Genomic DNA, 15,515 nt, shown 5'->3' with positions numbered 1-15,515 from the left:
CAGCGTTTCTCAAAGTGTAGTCTTCTGAACACTAGTTCTGAGGGATTCATCTCAGCAAAAGGGATCTCTAGTTAGGTAAGTTTAAGAAAATGCATTTACTGGTTGAGCTTCATATTGAGCATTAACATATTGAAAGCTGTATGAAATGCTGCAGAAAAGAACTCTGCTTGCTGTTTTTAACCTATCACTAACTCACCTGACCAAAGAATTCCTAAAGAAAGACATTGAAGTGTCTAGACTGGAAAACTGGGTAGATAGACATCATTAAGTTGAGATCAGAATTCAGAGGACAGATGGATTTTAGGCAGGTGGAGAAGGGGATGGGAAAGATAATGGATTCAATTTTAGATCTGCTAAGTAGACACGCATATGGAGAGAGTCATCAGGAAGTTGGAATTGAAGATCCGGCAGTTAAGAGAGAAGAGACAGGTGAAGATTGAAGATTGATGTTGGGGGTCACCGCCGTGCCATAATTGTGGGGGTCATGCATTTGTTCAACCAATATTTACTTGGTGTATGTGAGATGTATAGAGACAAAAGATATGCTGTTCGTCCTCAAGAAGTTTAAACTTGATATATGTAATTATAGTGTGACCCATACTGTAATAAAAACAAGCTTTCTGCTTTGAAATCAGTAGGAAAGATACCTAATTCAGATATAGTAATCAGGGATGTATTCCTAGGAGATTTAAAGTCTTTGGTACAGGGACGCCTGGGTGGCTCAGTCGTTAAGCGTCTGCCTTCGACTCAGGTCATGATCTCAGGGTCCTGGGGTCTAGCCCTGCATCGGGCTCCCTGCTCAGCAGGAAGCCTGTTTCTCCCTCTCCCACTCCCCTGCTTATGTTCTTTCTTGCTTTGTCTCTCTGTCAAATAAATAAATAAAATCTTAAAAAAAAATAAAGTCTTTGGTACATTTTGAAGGATGAATAAGTTTACTCAAGAAAGAAGAAAAGTTCTATCTGGTCCAATGGTCTAACTTCTACATGATAATGGATATCTGAGAAAGTGATAGTGATATATTTGCAGGAGCTAAAATTATTTTACATAACTGAAATGAGGATTGAAGAGTAATTAGAGATGAGATTAGATATTGGAGAACTTTGAATTTTAGCCTTAAAGCAATGGGAACCATCCAGATGTTTTAATGAGAAGTTGCAGTGATCACATTGGCATTTTAGAACATTTCTGGGAGCAGAGATGAGATGTGGTGACTTTTGGAGGCACAGAGTCTACCAATGAGGGGACTAATTTATATGAGAAAGGATTACTTGAATTAAGGTAGCAACCCTGGGGACAGAACAGAGGGGAGAGATTTTAGAGATATTTGAGAGGTAGAGTTATCTAGATTTGGTCAACAATGGATGGAACATAAGACACAGGGAAAGAGCTGTGGGATTCACTGGCATAGTGGTTTGTCCTAAGTGGCAGCATGGAAACAGATACGGCATATTAAAGGGTTGGAGATGTATCTTATGTAATGGTAAAACTGCCGCCAGAAACCAGTTGGAATCTAGACCATGTATCTACTGAGCTTTGTTGTTCTAGGTGATGAAGTTGGGAAATAGCATTATTGAAATATGTTGGTGGTTTTGGCTGCCTTTGGGAAGTTATAAAAAAGAGATGAACTAACAAAAGCATTGGCTGGTTTGCAAGCAGAAATGAGAGGGCATAGTCATACCAGGTATCTGGGTCCTTGGTTTTGAGCAAATGTCTAAGACTTATCAGTGCAGCAAAAATCAGATTAAGGCTATGTCCTTCCTAACCCAGCCCATTATCTCAGATCACCTCCAGGCACTTACTAAGTTGAAAGACTAAGGCAAGGGGTGAAGAAGTGAAGATAAAAAGAAAATTTAAAACTATGCTTAAAAAAAAAAAAAAACACGTTCAATGTGGTTATTGGCTTGAAGAATTAATTAGAAGAAAATAGATTAAAAAATCTACCAAATATTTTAGAGACTTTTATTGCCAGTGAAAACCATGAACCTTGGTTTAATTGAATATTCAAAAGTAAAATAAGGAGGCTTTATTTGGAAGTGACCCACAAAAGCTTTACAGTTCTGAAGGAGGATAATAGCAAGATACGGCCAACAAGCAGGGAAAAAACTTCCCAGAGTGGATCCAGGGGCCACTAAAAAAATGAATATGGGAGTTTACTCCCAGAACAGAATCACTGTATACTCAAAGAGCTTCGCCACCTCCAGGGTAAGGGGCTTCTCAGTGACTCCCCAGCAGATTCTATAACTTCTTTGGTATGGTGATTGCTATGTGTCTTCTCTTTTTTCCTTTCACTAAGGGAGTTTTTCCTGAGGTTATTCTGTACCTGCCCCACTACTGGATGTTGTGTGCTTCTGGGGAAAGGTGGAAATAATTTTTATGTTTGGTACACATTATTACCTGGCCAGAAGGAGCCACACCTGGACCTGATGGGGAAGACTGCAAACAGCCAGAGATCCTGGACTCTGAGCTGGATGTGTACTTTGGTTGAATTCTAGGTCCTCCTTTGCGGGGAGGAAGAGTGTGATTTGTCAGGAAATAAAAATGGATAGATATTTGATGTCCAAAAGGGCTGACTGTGGCAGAGACTGGCTAGTTTATCAAACTTATTACTATATCCTTTCTTCTTGGGCACTTGGCTAACGTACCTTTCTCATGTCCCTCACAGTTAGGTAGAGCTATGTGACTGGGGGTTTATATCAATGGATTATAGGTGGCAGTGATGCCCATTCAAAAAATGTCTTGTGTTCTCCTCTCAACATGGTCCCCCGCCCCCATTTTCAAGTTTAAGGACTCTTCTAATACTCTTAAAACAATTGCAATTCCACCCATGGGAGAATGGTAAAAGTGCTTTTAATAACTGTTGATTGAAAAATTTTTGTTGAGATATTCAGTAAATGTACAAACTCAGTATGTGGAATGCAAAAGTGAGAAAAATGGTGATGACTTGCTCCCTTATAGAATTTGCAGTCTAGCTGGAGAAACAGGTATCAATTAAATAATCACTTATATGCAGTTAAAAGTAGTTGGCAAATGAATGGGACCTGGACTGGGGGTCAGCAAAGGCTTTCCAGAGGCAATGACAATTGTAAGCTATGAAAGATGTAGAGAAATTACTCAGTCAAGAAGTAATTCCTGCTTGGAGTTCTAGGCCATGGGAAAACCATCTGCAATGGCCCAAAGGAGGGAAGCACAGAAGTGATTTCAAAGAAGTACAAAAAGAACTAATGTGGCTGCAGTTCTGAGAGGGAGCAGGAGAGGGGTAAACTGTAGCTCTCTGAAAAACGGAACTTATAGTCAGTGCGGTGCTAGCGAATGTTTAATAACTGGGTATGGTGGGCAAGAGGGAGGAAGCCTGATTTATAGCTTTGCCAGTTTCCATGGTGTAAATACTCTGAAGTAGCCAATTTCAAGCTACCAATGTTACATCACTGAATATGCGAGTTGGGAAGAGATGCTCATGGACTGTTCTGAGAGTTGTGGCAAATACCTTTCATACACCACTTGAAATCCTCTCAGACTCACTTCTTATTCCAGCTTCTGATGTAGAGGCTGCTTCCTTCTCCAGGCTTCCCTGATGCCTTCCTGGCTTGGGACACCAATAGGAATGGGCTCAACACTGACACATGAGCCACCAGGAAGGGAGGATAAGAGCCAATGGATAACTGTTTCTTCCTTTCTTTCCCTGGGCAGAAGGGTCTCAGTTACACTCTATAAAGCTTCTCAGAATGTCCCAAACAGTTTCTTAGAGTGATGGTCAACTCAAAAAGGATTCTTAGATTAGCCCTTTCTTTCTTGTTTTCTTTCTTCCTTAAAATACTCTCTTAAAAATATTTTGATAGTGAGTTGTCAGTACTTGCTGAAAGACTGGGTGTGGAGTATGAGGGAAAGAAAGTCAAGGAAGGATGATTCTTAGACTTTAGACCTGATGAACTGGAAGATAGGAATTGCCATTTCCTGAGACACGGAGGAGAGGAACATGTAGTTTTCAATGGGCAGAAAACTAGAGTTGAGAGTTGGACACATTATGTTTAATATGCCAATTATACACAAATGAAAGTGTCAAATAGGTAGTGTGTAATGTAAGTATGGGCTCAAAGGAAAGAAAGGTTGAAGTCACTCAGGTACAGATCAGTATTGTCTAATATAAATATAATATGAACCACAGATGTGATTGAGAATGTTGTAGTGGCCACATTAAAAATTAAATAGAAACAGGCAAGGGGCACCTCGCCCCTTGAGCATGTGACTCTTGATCTTGGGGCTGTGAGTTCAAGTCCCACACTGGGAATAGAGATTAAACAAACAAACAAACTTAAACAGGAAAATTAATTTAATTTAATTTAAATTTTTAAAAAGATTTTATTTATTTGAGAGAGAGAGAGAACGAGGAGGGAAGGGCAGAGGGATAGAGAGAGAGAGAAGCAGACTCCCGGCTGAGCAGGAAGGCCGATGCGGGACTCAGTCCCAGGACCCAGAGATCATGACCTGAGCTGAAGGCAGATGCTTAACTGACTGAGCCACCCAGGTGCCCTGGAAAGTTAATTTTAATAGATTTATTTAACCTAATATATCGAAAATAGCTAATCTGAAATTGTATTTTATAGTTTTTTTCATACTAATCCCTCAAATCCAGTGTATATTTTAGAACTTGGACTAGCCACATTTCAAGTGCTAAGCCCCTACAGTTGGCAAGTGGTTACTGTGTTGAACAACATAGATATCAATTTTATTTACAATCATTGACTTAGATAAGATCATCTAAGAAATAAATGTAGGTGGGAAAAAAAAATCCAAGGACTAAGTCCTGGCGGTTGCCAACATTTAGAGGGCAAGAAGAGGGGTACCCAGCAAAGGAAGTGGAAATAAACAGCTAGGGGGGAAATCAGGAGTGTGTGAAATATGTTACACATAGTTCTTTTTTTAAAATTTTTTCAGGATTTATTTATTTATTTATTTTAGAGAGGGATAGAGAGAGCATGCACTCTCGTGCATGCGAATGGGGTGGGGAGGGGCGGAGGTAGAAGGAGAATCTTAAGCAGACTCCCAGCTGAGCATGGAACCCAAAGTGGGGCTCTATCCCACGATCCTGAGATCATGACCTGAGCTGAAACCAAGAGTCAGATGCTTAACCGACTGAGCCACCCAGGTGCCCCATGTTACCCACATTTCAGTCAAGTAGGAGGAATCCCTTAGACAGCAAGGAAAGCTTATCCATTGTCCTAGAAGGAAGACAGGGCCATGGGCACAGACACAGGATGATTGGTAGGTGGAAGGATTACTACTATTTTTTTTTTTCCAGTGCAATTAGAAGTGAGGTCTTCACTTGAGGATGGGATGGGAAGTATTGAGTTTTGAAGAGTGAGGAAAAAGGTTAAATAATCATAGTCTGGGAAAGTGTGGAAGTGCTTGGACTATGAAATGATAATTTGCTGTAAAAAATATACCCCCCTCCTTTTTTTTTTTTTTTTTTTTGTTAAGAGAAAAGAGAAATAGTTGAGAAGTGTCAATAAGGATAAAGGAAGAATTTGACTTTATCATAGCCCTGGAGTATGGAAAGGGTAGAAGAGAAGAATAGTTACCCTTTCAGAGAGCTGTTGAAGAAGTTGTGCCCTTAGAAAAATAAGGGTGGTTAGAGTGAGAACATAGCTAGAATATCACTTTAGCTGATGAAAGATCTGGGGTTTCTTAGGGTACAGTGAAGAGTTTGGGGAGGTGATTTAAGGAAGGATGAAAGAGTGAGGGTCTGTAGAGATTAAGGTCAACAGCAAAGAGAGTGAGAAGACTAGTTCTGAGGGTCTTTTATAGAAGGTGGTAATTTGTTCTAATGGTAGTCTCTGTTTGGGGATTGTTTTCTTTAGTGGTTTGTATTCAGGAGGCCAAGGATGTTGGGGGTAGGGGCTGTGAGAAAGGAGTCAAGGTTTTATCAAGAGCACAAGGAGGACAGCGGTCCTCCCAAAAATCCTATTATAGGCTCTGTTGAAGTCAGAGGCATTTTACTGGGAGCCTTTGCATGTGTCCCACTCAGACAGCTGTGAAATGCTGATCTTACCGTTTATATTTGAATTAAAATTGGAATTCATTTCTCAAAGTTCTTATCTCAAGAAGTGTATATTAAGTCTGTAACTTGGATCTGTTTTTTAAACATATTCCCAGTATTCACTTCAGTGTGAATGGAAGCATGATCTAAGATATCAGTGGTATTAATTCCAGAACTTGATTAAAGTTTGTGAGATTAGAAAGAAAAGTGAGTCCTGTGTCTATGATATATGTACCTTTTGCTCACGCTGCACTGACAAATCGGTTGCATTATCTGCCATGAGCTAAACATATATATGAGAACAGGCCAAACATTCCTTGAATTTGATCCAAGGATATCAACTTTAAAAATACACTGTAACAATTATAATATCAAATATTTTTAATAAATATTCTCTTTGTGCTTACATATAATACATGTCCATATTTTTCTTAATAGAGCAAAATTAGAAAAAAAATGATTTCTTCTTTGAGTATATAGACATCTACAGTACTACTTAACCAGTTTCTATTGTCAAGCTGCCAACAATTTATAGATCTTGATAATTAGAAATCACATGTAAAAATCTGTTTCTTTAATATATATTAAATATTAGATTGTAGATATCACATAATATATAATATTCATCTATTTATGTATCCACTTGGGAACAAAAAATACTTAAGTGTAATTTGAGTCATTTAAATTTAAAAACAGATTTTAATTAAACCCAGTGAGATTTCCTGGTATTCATGTCAAGCAACTATATTTAGGTTCAATACTGGATTGTTCCTTAACCAGTTTAGAAAGGAGTAGATGTGTGTGTGTGTGTGTGTGCATGTGTATATGTATTCTTTGGTTTCCAAACACAAATCTTCCTTTAAATATAAAATGAAGGCATAATGAATTTTAATAATGCTTTAAAATAACTACGTGGCTAGAAAGCACTGGAGAAATCTATGAGGAAAAATGACTTTGTGCTATGTTTATTTATTTTTTTGCTGAGTGGTAAAAACTTACCAAACAGATTTTTTTGATCAACAATGTATATAAAATCTTCTATTTTATGTTTTAGTGATTTTAAGTATTCCTACTTGAGGAATTTCTAAATGAGGGAATAAATTTGGGATAATCACAGAATTTTGCAACTGCTTCTCTCCTTCTCTTAGTTTCTTTCTGGTTTAGATTGCTATGTTTCTTCCTATTTCTTGCCAGTAATTTTCTTTTGCTTACCTATGCTCTTGAAAAAGGAACTTAAACAGAATTAAGATTAGCAAATTATATATCTGAGTGACATATGTCTTGAACACAGTTCTTTCTTCCTTATACTTTTTCTTTTTTTATGCTGACCTGGTAAGTTCTAAAAGAGAAAGATGCAGGGCAGGGACTCTGAGACAGGAGACTCATTGCTTCTGTAATAACGTGGTTTACTACATTGAAGTAGTCATGAACTTCATTAACTTTTAATAAAGCAATAGTATCTTAACTTTTAAAATTATCAAATATTATAAAGGATTTAGAGGCAATTAAAAGGCATTCTTTTTACCATCTGCCTTCTATTATTTTATTACCCAGAGGATAATTTGGGGAATAACAAATCAGGATAAAGTAGTGACTTGCAGGGGTTTTATGATTAAACATATTTGTTCCATGTTTTGCTTTGGACCAGGAACATAAGCAGAGAAGAGCTGAGGCTAGTGAAATATTTTACAGTGGGCTAGGGTTTTTCCTAAGTCATTTGTACATAAGCTTTCTGTACAAGTAATGTAATACGAGCTTCTCTGGGGAACCAAAATGAGAGCAGCTGCTTCCTAGAAACGGTTTCCTATTTGCAGTGAAAACCTTATGAACCTTTGTTGTTTTTGGCTTCTCAGCATCCTTTAACCTTACCTCTGGTTGCAGTGCTCAGATGTGACTTTGGAGAAACACTCCCTCCCACTCTGTGTAGTTTGGAAAGGGCGGTCGCCGTCGCCCACTTCCCCCAGCCCCAGCCTTGGCATGTGGTTCAGGCACAGCCAGAGAGATGAGTTTATTCTCCTGACCACAGTGATGGGCGGAGTGATTGGGCTTAAACCAGCAAAGATGATGTGAGCTTGGAGATACCTGAGAAAACAGCACGAATTCTAAAATAGGGTCAATGTGGAAGAGTGAGCTGAATGATGCAGATAAATAAGCCCTGATGACACTGTTTAAGCCTCTGACCCAAGCTTTACTGAAGACAGACTTTACCTGGAATTTCCAATTTATGTGAATCGGTGATCTCATCCCTTTGGAGAAGGCAGTATAGTTTAGTGGCTCAGAACTTGGGAGTTCAACTCCCTAGATCCAAATCTCAACTTTCACTATTTATTCAGTTTCTTCTATTTGTTTAAGGTAATTTGGTTTTCTGTTGGTTTTCACTGGTAGTCTCAGGCAAACACCTTTATCCTGTCATTGTAGGAAAAATTCCACTTAAGGTGTGCGTAACAGGCTGAATCATAGCTGCTTAAACATATCACATCCCATAATTCCTAAAACCTATAAATGTTCTCCCTTAATTTGGAAAAAGGGATCTTTGCAGATGTGATTAGGTGAAGGGTCTTGAGCTAAAGAGATTATCCTAGATTATCCCAGTGGGTCCTAAATGCCACACAAGTATCTTTGTATGAGAAAACCAGAGGGAGACTATGGACACACAGAAAAGGAGACATGACGTAACTATGGAGGTAGGATTGGAAAGATGTGTCCACAGGCCCAGGACTGCTGGCAGCTCCCAGAGGCTGAGACAGGAAAGGAATGGATTTGCCTGTAGAAACTTTGAAGGAGTACAGTTCGGCTGACACGTTGATTTTGGACTTCTGGCCTCCAAAACTGTGAGAGGATAAATTTCTGTTGTTTTAAGCCACCAAGTTTTCAGTAATTTGTTACAATGGTCATATAGAACTAATACAATGTCCTTCCAAAAATAAGTTTCAATTCTAGACATCATGTAAAAAAATAATTTTCTTTGTTATAATGAGTGCAGAAGCATGATCAATAGGGCCAATTGTTTCAACTTTCATTTCCTTATATATTTATTCAGAAGTTTTATTAAGCTCCTCCTTAATAATCAGATAATGTGTACTGTGGTCCCTGCCCTCATGACGCTTTTAGTTTAGCACAGATTACTTTCCCTTTCTCTCTCTCTCAAAAAAATATAGATATTGCAGGGTTTTCTTGGTGGGGGGAGGGAGTGAGTCCAGGGTTATGAGTAACATTGCCTTTTTCCCTTCTGAATTTAGAACCGATTGAATTGAAGAATAAGACACAGGAATTGGACAAATGGAGATTAAAATATTCCTTTTGTTACAAAGAAAGCTGATGGGAGAATATGGCTCTGGATAAATAGCCCTGTGGCTTGTTAATCCTCTCCCAGAATTAAATTCATCCCCTAGCCATAGACAGAACTTGACAGCAGCGACCCTTCCTTTCCTGCTCCCTGCACAGAGCAGCACCTGCCTTCTAACTAAACCTTATAGTGCAGAGCAGCATGTATTTACTCCTTCCATGTGGCAGGCTGGAGATACTTTGAAGGGACAAAGACCAGCTTGGCTCTTCTAGTCAGAGTGAGAAGGGGGTGGGGTGAGGCATGCCTCGTCCTCTCATAAACCAAAACCATGAACCTTTCTGTCTAGCCATACCCTCATCTCTCTTGTATTTCTTTATTTTTAATTTTTTTAATTTTTTATTATGTTAATCATTAGTTTTTGATGTAGTGTTCCATGATTCATTGTTTGTGCAAAACACCCAGTGCTCCATGCCGAACGTGCCCTCTTTAATGCCCATCACCAGGCTAACCCATCCCCCCACCCCCCTCCCTTCTAGAACCCTCAGTTTGTTTTTCAGAGTCCATTGTCTCTCATGAATGGTCTCCTCCTCTGATATCCCCCCTTCATTCTTCCCTTCCTGCTATCTTCTTTTTTTTTTCTTAACATATATTGCATTATTTGTTTCAGAGGTACAGATCTGTGATTCAACAGTCCTACACAATTCACAGCGCTCACCATAGCACATACCCTCCCCAATGTCTATCACCCAGCCACCCCGTCCCTCCCACCCCTCCCCCGACTCCAGCAACACTCAGTTTGTTTCCTGAGGTTAAGAATTGCTCATTCAGTGAGGTCATATGATACATGTCTTTCTCTGATTGACTTATTTCGCTCAGCATAACACCCTCCAGTTCCATCCACATCGTTGCAAATGGCAAGATCTCATTCCTTTTGATGGCTGCATAATATTCCATTGTATATATATACCACTTCTTCTTTATCCATTCATCTGTCGTTGGACATCTTGACTCTCCATAGTTTGGATATTGTGGACATTGTTGCTCTAAACATCAGGGTGCATGTACCCCTTTGGATCCCTACATTTGTATCTTTGGGGTAAATACCCAGTAGTGCAATTGCTGGATCCTACGGTAGCTCTATTTTCAACTTTTTGAGGAACCTCCATACTGTTTTCCAGAGTGGTTGCACCAGCTTGCATTCCCACCAACAGTGTAGGAGGGTTCCCCTTTCTTTGCATCCCCACCAACATCTGTTGTTTCCTGACTTGTTAATTTTAGTCATTCTGACTGGCGTGAGGTGGTAATCTCATTGAGGTTTTGATTTGGATTTCCCTCATACCAAGCGATGTTGAACACTTTTTCATGTGCCTGTTGGCCATTTGGATGTCTTCTTTGGAAAAATGTCTGTTCATGTCTTCTGCTCATTTCTTGATTGGATCATTGTTCTTTGGGTGTTGAGTTTAATAAGTTCTTTATAGATTTTGGATACTAGCCCTTTATCTGGTATGTTATTTGCAAATATCTTCTCCCATTCTGTTGGTTGTCTTTTGGTTTTGTTGACTGTTTTGTTTGCTGTGCAAAAGCTTTTTATCTTGATGAGGTCCCAATAGTTCATTTTTGCTCTTGCTTCCCTTGCCTTTGGCGATGTTTCTAGGAAGAAGTTGCTGTGGCCGAGGTCGAAGAGGTTGCTGCCTGTGTTCTCCTTTAGGATTTTGATGGACTTCTGTCTCACATTTAGGTCTTTCAACCATTTTGAGTCTATTTTTGTGTGTGGTATAAGGAAATGGTCCAGTTTCATTCTTCTGCATGTGGCTGTCCAGTTTTCCCAACACCATTTGATGAAGAGACTGTCTTTTTTCCATTGGACATTCTTTCCTGCTTTTTCAAAGATTAGTTGACCATAGAGTTAAGGGTCCATTTCTGGGCTATTATGTTCCATTGATCTATGTGTCTGTTACTGTGCCAGTATCATACTGTCTTGATGATGACAGCTTTGTAATAGAGCTGGAAATCCGGAATTGTGATGCGCCAGCTTTGCTTTTCTTTTTCAACATTCCTCTGGCTATTTGGGGTTTTTTCTGGTTCCACACAAATTTTAGGATTTTTTGTTCCATTTCTTTGAAAAAAGTGGATGGTATTTTGATGGGGATTGAATGTGTAGATTGCCCTAGGTAGCATTGACATCTTCACAATATTGGTTCTTCCAATCCATGTGCATGGAATATTTTTCCATTTCTTTGTGTCTTCCTCAATTTCTTTCATGAGTGTTTTATAGTTTTCTGAGTACAGATTCTTTGCCTCTTTGGTTAGATTTATTCCTAGGTATCTTATGGTTTTGGGTACAATTGTAAATGGGATCGACTCCTTAATTTCTCTTTCTTCTGTCTTGTTTGTGTATAGGAATGCCACTGATTTCTGTGCATTGATTTAATATCCTGCCACTTTACTGAATTCCTGTATGAGTTCTAGCAGTTTTGGGGTGGACTCTTTTGGGTTTTCCACATAAAGTATCATACCATCTGCAAAGAGTGAGAGTTTGACTTCTTCTTTTCCGATTTGGATGCCTTTTATTTCTTTTTGTTGTCTGATTGCTGTGGCTAGGAGTTCTAATACTATATTGAATAGCAGTGGTGATAGTGGACATCCCTGCCGTGTTCCTGACCTTAGGGGGAAAGCTCTCAGTTTTTCCCCATTGAGAATGATATTTGCTGTAGGTTTTTCTGGATGGCTTTTATGATATAGAGGTATGTACCCTCTATGCCTATACTCTGAAGAGTTTTGATCAAGAAAGGATACTGTACTTCGTCAAATGCTTTTTCTGCATCTTTTGAGAGGATCATATGATTCTTGTTCTTTCTTTTGTTAATGTATTGTATCACATTGACTGATTTGCAGATGTTGAACCAACCTTGCAGCCCAGGGATAAATCCCACTTGGTCGTGGTGAATATGCCTTTCAATGTACGGTTGGATCCTATTGGCTAATATTTTGGTGAGAATTTTTGCAGCCATGTTCATCAAGGATACTGGTCTGTAATTCTCCTTTTTGATGGGGTCTTTGTCTGGTTTGGGGATCAAGGTAATGGTGGCCTCATAAAATGAGTTTGGAAGTTTTCCCTCCATTTCTATTTCTTGGAAGAGTTTCAGAAGAATAGGTATTAATTCTTCTTTAAATGTTTAGTAGAATTCCCCTGGGAAGCCATCTGGCCCTGGGCTTTTTATTTGTTGGGAGATTTTGATGACTGCTTCAATTTCCTTAGTGGTTATAGGTCTGTTCAGGTTTTCTATTTCTTCCTGGTTCAGTTTTGGTAGTTCTTACATCTCTAGGAATGCATTCATTTCTTCCAGGTTATCTAATTTGCTGGCGTAGAGTTGCTCATAATATGTTCTTAGAATTGTTTGTATTTCTTTGATGTTGGTTGTGATCTCTCCTCTTTCATTCATGATTTTGTTGATTTGGGTCATTTCTCTTTTCTTTTTGATAAGTCTGGCCAGGGGTTTATCAGTCTTGTTAATTGTTTCAAAGAACCAGCTGCTAGTGTCGTTGATCTGTTCTACTGTTCTTTTGGTTTCTAGTTCATTGATTTCTGCTCTGATCTTTATTATTTCTCTTTTCCTCCTGGGTTCAGGCTTTATTTGCTGTTCTTTCTCCAGCTCCTTTAGGTGTAGGGTTAGGCTGTGTATTTGAGACCTTTCTTGTTTCTTGAGAAAGGCTTGTATTGCTATATACTTTCCTCTTAGGACTGCCTTTGCTGCATCCCAAAGATTTTGAACAGTTGTGTTTTCATTTTCATTGGTTTCCATGAATTTTTTTTAATTCTTCTTTAATTTCCTGGCTGACTCATTCATTCTTTAGTATAGGATGCTCTGTAGCCTCCACATATTTGAGTTCTTTCAGACTTTCCTCTTGTGATTGAGTTCTAGTTTCAAAGCATTGTGGTCTGACACCATGCAGGGAATGATCCCAATCTTTTGGTACCGGTTGAGACCTGATTTGTGACCTAGGATGTGATCTATTCTGGAGATTGTTCCATGGGCACTAGAGAAGAATGTGTATTCTGTTGCTTTGGGATGGAATGTTCTGAATATGTCTGTGAAGTCCATTTGGTCCAGAGTGTCATTTAAAGTCTTTATTTCCTTCTTGATCTTTTGCTTAGATGATCTATCCATTTCAGTGAAGGGGGTGTTAAAGTCCCTCACTATTATTGTATTGTTGACGATGTGTTTCTTTGCTTTTGTTATTAATTGCCTTATATAATTGTCTGCTCCCATGTTAAGGGCATAGACATTTACAATTGTTAGATCCTCTTGTTGGATAGACCCTTTAAGTAGGATATAGTGTCCTTCCTTATCTCTTATTACAGTCTTTGGTTTAATATCCAATTTGTCTGATATAAGGATTCTTACCCCAGCTTTCTTTTGGTGTCCATTAGCATGGTAAATGGTTTTCCACCCCTTCACTTTCAAGCTGGAGGTGTCTTTGTTTCTAAAATGAGTCTCTTGCAGACAGCATATGGATGGGTCTTGGTTTTTAATCCAATCTGATAGCCTATGTCTTTTGATTGGGGCATTTAGCCCCTTTACATTCAGGGTAACTATTGAAAGATGAATTTAGTGCCATTGTATTGCCTGTAAGGTGACTATTACTGTATATTGTCTGTGTTCCTTTCTGGTCTTTGTTGCTTTTAGGCTCTCTCTTTGCTTAGATGACCCCTTTCAATATTTCTTGTAGAGCTGGTTTGGTGTTTGCAAATTCCTTTAGTTTTTGTTTGTCCTGGAAGATTTTTATCTCTCCTTCTGTTTTCAGTGACATCCTAGCTGGATATAGTATCCTTGGCTGCATATTTTTCTCGTTCAGTGCTCTGAATATATCATGCCAGTCCTTTCTGGCCTGCCAGGTCTCTGTGGATAGGTCTGTTGCCAATCTAATGTTTCTACCATTGTAGGTTACAGATCTCTTCTCCCGAGCTGCTTTCAGGATTTTCTCTTTGTCTCTGAGACTCATAAGTTTTACTATTAGATGTCGGGATGTTGACCTATTTTTCTTGATTTTGAGGGGGGTTCTCTGTGCCTCCTGTATTTTGATGCCTGTTTCCTTCCCCACATTAGGGAAGTTCTCTGTTATAATTTGCTCCAATATACCTTCTGCCCCTCTCTGTCTTTCTTCTTCTTCTGGGATCCCAATTATTCTAATGTTGTTTTGTCTTATGGTATCATTTATCTCTTGAATTCTGCCCTTGTGATCCAGTAGTTGTTTCTGTCTCTTTTTCTCAGCTTCTTTATTTTCCATCATTTGGTCTTCTATATCACTAATTCTCTCTTCTGCCTCATTTATCCTAGCAGTTAGTGCCCCCATATTTGATTATACTGCATTAATAGCCTTTTTGATTTCGACTTGGTTAGGTTTTAGTTCTTTTATTTCTCCAAAAAGGGTTTCTCTAATAACTTCCATGTTTCTTCAAGCCCAGCTAGTATCTTTAGAATCATCTTTCTGAACTCTAGGTGACATTGTACTAATGTCCGTTGATAGGTCCCTGGAATCGGTACTACCTCTTGTTCTTTTTGTTGAGGTGATTTTTTCCATCTTGTCATTTTGTCCAGAGGAGAAGAGATGAATGACAGAATAAAATGCTAACAGGGTAACAACCTCCCCAGAAAATATACTCTAAACAAATCCGAAAAGACCTGAAACCGGGGGAAAAGAAAGGGAGAAAAAGAAAAAGAAAAAAAGAAAAAGATAACAAAAACAACAAAACAAAACAAAATAGAATCTGATCAAATATGATCAGGCTGGTACATGGATCAGTGCCACAAACTAGATTTTGGGTGTATTTTCGTCTGTTAGAAGAAAGTGCCTCCCAAAATTTTAAAGAAAGAAAAACTTATATATGTACAAAAATAATGGTTGATGCGATGAATGGATGGAATATGACTGTAAAGATGAAAATTATAAAAAATTTTATAAAAGGCATTGATAAGTTGTTTGAAAAAAGAAAGAAGAGGATAAAAAAAAACGGGAGAGAATGTGATCAGGCAGGAGACTAGAACAAAGCCATACACTAGAGATTTAGGCTATATTTTGATCTGTTAGAAGAAACTGTATCTCAAAATTTTAAGGAGAGAATAACTTACATATATATATATATGTGTATATATATATATATATATGCAAAAAATAAGGGTAAGTACTATGAAG

At 38.6% G+C, this 15,515-nt stretch overlaps 1 protein-coding gene across 3 annotated transcripts in view; it reads left to right on the top strand.

The window, feature by feature from the left end:
* Positions 1–15,515, top strand: part of IQCM (IQ motif containing M) — a 434,938-nt gene that overhangs the window by 78,391 nt on the left and 341,032 nt on the right. The gene's annotated exons all lie outside the window — the stretch shown is intronic.

The sequence above is a fragment of the Callorhinus ursinus genome, unplaced genomic scaffold, assembly GCF_003265705.2.
Source record: "Callorhinus ursinus isolate GAN/ISIS: 27379988/994484 unplaced genomic scaffold, GSC_fseal_2.0 scaffold4, whole genome shotgun sequence".
NCBI lineage: Eukaryota > Metazoa > Chordata > Mammalia > Carnivora > Otariidae > Callorhinus > Callorhinus ursinus.
The sequence above is the reverse complement of the archived record's forward strand: the minus strand, read 5'-3'. Positions and strand labels throughout refer to the sequence as shown.